Below are 5,000 nucleotides of genomic sequence, written 5' to 3' on the forward strand. Positions count from 1 at the left end.
CAGTCCTCAGTACTAACAGCCCAACTCCAGTCCTCCAGTACCCCCAACAGCCCAACTCCAGTCCTCCAGTACCCCCAACAGCCCAACTCCAGTCCTCCAGTGTCCCCAACAGCCCAACTCCAGTCCTCCAGTATCCCCCCAACAGCCCAACTCCAGTCCTCCCAGTACCCCCAACAGCCCAACTCCAGTCCTCCAGTACCCCCAACAGCCCAACTCCAGTCCTCCAGTACCCCAACAGCCCAACTCCAGTCCTCCAGTACCCCCAACAGCCCAACTCCAGTCCTCCAGTACCCCCAACAGCCCAACTCCAGTCCTCCAGTACCCCCCAACAGCCCAACTCCAGTCCTCCAGTGTCCCCAACAGCCCAACTCCAGTCCTCCAGTATCCCCCAACAGCCCAACTCCAGTCCTCCAGTACCCCCCAACAGCCCAACTCCAGTCCTCCAGTGTCCCCAACAGCCCAACTCCAGTCCTCCAGTACCCTAACAGCCCAACTCCAGTCCTCCAGTATCCCCAACAGCCCAACTCCAGTCCTCCAGTATCCCCCAACAGCCCAACTCCAGTCCTCCAGTATCCCCCAACAGCCCAACTCCAGTCCTCCAGTATCCCCCAACAGCCCAACTCCAGTCCTCCAGTCCCCCCAACAGCCCAACTCCAGTCCTCCAGTATCCCCAACAGCCCAACTCCAGTCCTCCAGTATCCCCAACAGCCCAACTCCAGTCCTCCAGTCCCCCCAACAGCCCAACTCCAGTCCTCCAGTATCCCCAACAGCCCAACTCCAGTCCTCCAGTATCCCCAACAGCCCAACTCCAGTCCTCCAGTATCCCAACAGCCCAACTCCAGTCCTCCAGTAACCCCAACAGTACATATTTTTGTTGTGGCATGGACAAGCACACCTGATTGTACTTGTCAACTAATCATCAAGCCCTCAATGAGTTGGATCAGGTGAGTTTGTTCAGGGCTACAACAAAAATGTTTTGGGGAAATGTAGGACTGGAGTTGGGCTGTTGGGGGGTACTGGAGGACTGGAGTTGGGCTGTTGGGGACTGGAGGACTGGAGTTGGGCTGTTGGGGGATACTGGAGGACTGGAGTTGGGCTGTTGGGGGATACTGGAGGACTGGAGTTGGGCTGTTGGGGGGATACTGGAGGACTGGAGTTGGGCTGTTGGGGGGTACTGGAGGACTGGAGTTGGGCTGTTGGGGATACTGGAGGACTGGAGTTGGGCTGTTGGGGTACTGGAGGACTGGAGTTGGGCTGTTGGGGATACTGGAGGACTGGAGTTGGGCTGTTGGGGGATACTGGAGGACTGGAGTTGGGCTGTTGGGGGGGCTGGAGGACTGGAGTTGGACTGTTGGGGATACTGGAGGACTGGAGTTGGGCTGTTGGAGGACTGGAGGACTGGAGTTGGGCTGTTGGGGGTACTGGAGGACTGGAGTTGGGCTGTTGGGGGGGCTGGAGGACTGGAGTTGGACTGTTGGGGATACTGGAGGACTGGAGTTGGGCTGTTGGAGGACTGGAGGACTGGAGTTGGGCTGTTGGGATACTGGAGGACTGGAGTTGGGCTGTTGGAGGACTGGAGGACTGGAGTTGGGCTGTTGGGGATACTGGAGGACTGGAGTTGGGCTGTTGAGGACTGGAGGACTGGAGTTGGGCTGTTGGGATACTGGAGGACTGGAGTTGGGCTGTTGGAGGACTGGAGGACTGGAGTTGGGCTGTTGGGGATACTGGAGGACTGGAGTTGGGCTGTTGGAGGACTGGAGGACTGGAGTTGGGCTGTTGGGATACTGGAGGACTGGAGTTGGGCTGTTGGGGGTACTGGAGGACTGGAGTTGGGCTGTTGGGGGTTACTGGAGGACTGGAGTTGGGCTGTTGGGGGTACTGGAGGACTGGAGTTGGGCTGTTGGGGGTACTGGAGTTGGGCTGTTGGGGGTACTGGAGGACTGGAGTTGGGCTGTTGGGGATACTGGAGGACTGGAGTTGGGCTGTTGGGGTTACTGGAGGACTGGAGGAGGGCTGTTGGGGGGTACTGGAGGACTGGAGTTGGGCTGTTGGGGATACTGGAGGAGTTGGGCTGTTGGGGGGTACTGGAGGACTGGAGTTGGGCTGTTGGGGGACTGGAGGACTGGAGTTGGGCTGTTGGGGATACTGGAGGACTGGAGTTGGGCTGTTGGGGATACTGGAGGACTGGAGTTGGGCTGTTGGGGGGTACTGGAGGACTGGAGTTGGGCTGTTGGGGGTACTGGAGGACTGGAGTTGGGCTGTTGGGGGTACTGGAGGACTGGAGTTGGGCTGTTGGGGGGTACTGGAGGACTGGAGTTGGGCTGTTGGGGGGTACTGGAGTTGGGCTGTTGGGGGTACTGGAGGACTGGAGTTGGGCTGTTGGGGATACTGGAGGACTGGAGTTGGGCTGTTGGGGGTACTGGAGGACTGGAGTTGGGCTGTTGGGGGTACTGGAGGACTGGAGTTGGGCTGTTGGGGGGTACTGGAGTTGGGCTGTTGGGGGTACTGGAGGACTGGAGTTGGGCTGTTGGGGATACTGGAGGACTGGAGTTGGGCTGTTGGGGGGTACTGGAGGACTGGAGTTGGGCTGTTGGGGGTACTGGAGGACTGGAGTTGGGCTGTTGGGGTTACTGGAGGACTGGAGTTGGGCTGTTGGGGGATACTGGAGGACTGGAGTTGGGCTGTTGGGATACTGGAGGACTGGAGTTGGGCTGTTGGGGATACTGGAGGACTGGAGTTGGGCTGTTGGGGATACTGGAGGACTGGAGTTGGGCTGTTGGGGCATACTGGAGGACTGGAGTTGGGCTGTTGGGGGGTACAGGAGGACTGGAGTTGGGCTGTTGGGGATACTGGAGGACTGGAGTTGGGCTGTTGGGGGTACTGGAGTTGGGCTGTTGGGGGTACTGGAGGACTGGAGTTGGGCTGTTGGGGGGTACTGGAGGACTGGAGTTGGGCTGTTGGGGGGTACTGGAGTTGGGCTGTTGGGGGGTACTGGAGTTGGGCTGTTGGGGGGTACTGGAGTTGGGCTGTTGGGGGGTACTGGAGGACTGGAGTTGGGCTGTTGGGGGGTACTGGAGTTGGGCTGTTGGGGGGGTACTGGAGGACTGGAGTTGGGCTGTTGGGGTTACTGGAGGACTGGAGTTGGGCTGTTGGGGATACTGGAGGACTGGAGTTGGGCTGTTGGGGGTACTGGAGGACTGGAGTTGGGCTGTTGGGGGGTACTGGAGGACTGGAGTTGGGCTGTTGGGGGGTACTGGAGGACTGGATTTGGGCTGTTGGGGGGTACTGGAGGACTGGAGTTGGACTGTTGGGGGATACTGGAGGACTGGAGTTGGGCTGTTGGGGATACTGGAGGACTGGAGTTGGGCTGTTGGGGGATACTGGAGGACTGGAGTTGGGCTGTTGGGGATACTGGAGGACTGGAGTTGGGCTGTTGGGGGTACTGGAGGACTGGAGTTGGGCTGTTGGGGGATACTGGAGGACTGGAGTTGGGCTGTTGGGGGTACTGGAGGACTGGAGTAGGGCTGTTGGGGGGTACCGGAGGACTGGAGTTGGGCTGTTGGGGGTACTGGAGGACTGGAGTTGGGCTGTTGGGGATACTGGAGGACTGGAGTTGGGCTGTTGGGGATACTGGAGGACTGGAGTTGGGCTGTTGGAGGGGTACTGGAGGACTGGAGTTGGGCTGTTGGGGGGTACTGGAGGACTGGAGTTGGGCTGTTGGGGATACTGGAGGACTGGAGTTGGGCTGTTGGGGGTACTGGAGGACTGGAGTTGGGCTGTTGGGGATACTGGAGGACTGGAGTTGGGCTGTTGGGGATACTGGAGGACTGGAGTTGGGCTGTTGGGGGTACTGGAGGACTGGAGTTGGGCTGTTGGGGATACTGGAGGACTGGAGTTGGGCTGTTGGGGATACTGGAGGACTGGAGTTGGGCTGTTGGGGATACTGGAGGACTGGAGTTGGGCTGTTGGGGATACTGGAGGACTGGAGTTGGGCTGTTGGGGATACTGGAGGACTGGAGTTGGGAAACTGTGCTAAATGACTAAAATGTTGTTGTTTGTTAAAGAGAGAGCAAGATTAAAGAGGGAAAGAGAGAGGGAGGAAATCCAACAACATATTGAGATAGACATTCCAGTTGTAGAATGTCTAAAGGATTGTGTGTGTTTGTGTCCTTTAATCAAAGCCCTCAAGACGACGGTTCAGAGAAACTAGCAATCACAGGGGAGAAACAGCTCCTGGAGGACTCCTAAACAGCCTGGGCTGGGCTGGGCTGAGCTGAGCTGGGCTGGGCTGGGCTGGGCTGGGCTGGGCTGGGCTGGGCTGGGCTGGGCTGGGCTGGGCTGGGCTGGGCTGGGCTGGGCTGGGCTGGGCTGGGCTGGGCTGAGCTGTGTGTGTCAGGGTTTCCGTTAGGAAAATGTGGCGCGCGACAACGTGACCGGAAATATTATAATTTACCGGCCATTTGAGAAATTTGACGGACCCATATGCATTTGGGTGCATAATCCATTAGGTTGTCCACCCACGGTGCTCAGAATGACAGAAATCACCTTTAGATCATGGTAAAGCATCTCAACACCACATTCAACTCCTCTAGTGAAGCAGCCAATAAAATGTCATTTTTCAGACATTTACCGAAATGCAATTCGCAGGAAAAATTTAAAAAACAACCTTTAAACTGCACACCTGATGTGAGCGGTTCCATATGTGACAGAGATGGAAATGTAGGAAGATGGGGGGACTCTAAAGATGCAACAACTAGGATGGGGTTGCTAATATGACTAGGACTGTGCCTTTGGCTTCTGGACAACGAAAGAAAAGTTGATATGAATACCAATAGACCAGGAGAGAAATGGCATAGCGGTGGGTCTATACAGAAATAAATAAAAATCATTTGAAAATACTTCACTAGAAAGAATGACTTAGCCACAGAGGAATCGAGAATCATTAGCTTCTTTTTTTTTTTAATTGCTGTGAATTGTTTCAAATCACAAGCTCGTATCCA

At 56.7% G+C, this 5,000-nt stretch overlaps 1 protein-coding gene across 2 annotated transcripts in view; it reads right to left on the reverse strand.

Annotated features, from left to right (window-relative positions):
- cep89 (centrosomal protein 89) overlaps window positions 1-5,000 on the reverse strand; it is a 266,004-nt gene that overhangs the window by 204,634 nt on the left and 56,370 nt on the right. The window lies entirely within an intron of this gene.

The sequence above is a fragment of the Coregonus clupeaformis genome, unplaced genomic scaffold, assembly GCF_020615455.1.
Source record: "Coregonus clupeaformis isolate EN_2021a unplaced genomic scaffold, ASM2061545v1 scaf0599, whole genome shotgun sequence".
Classification (NCBI taxonomy): domain Eukaryota; kingdom Metazoa; phylum Chordata; class Actinopteri; order Salmoniformes; family Salmonidae; genus Coregonus; species Coregonus clupeaformis.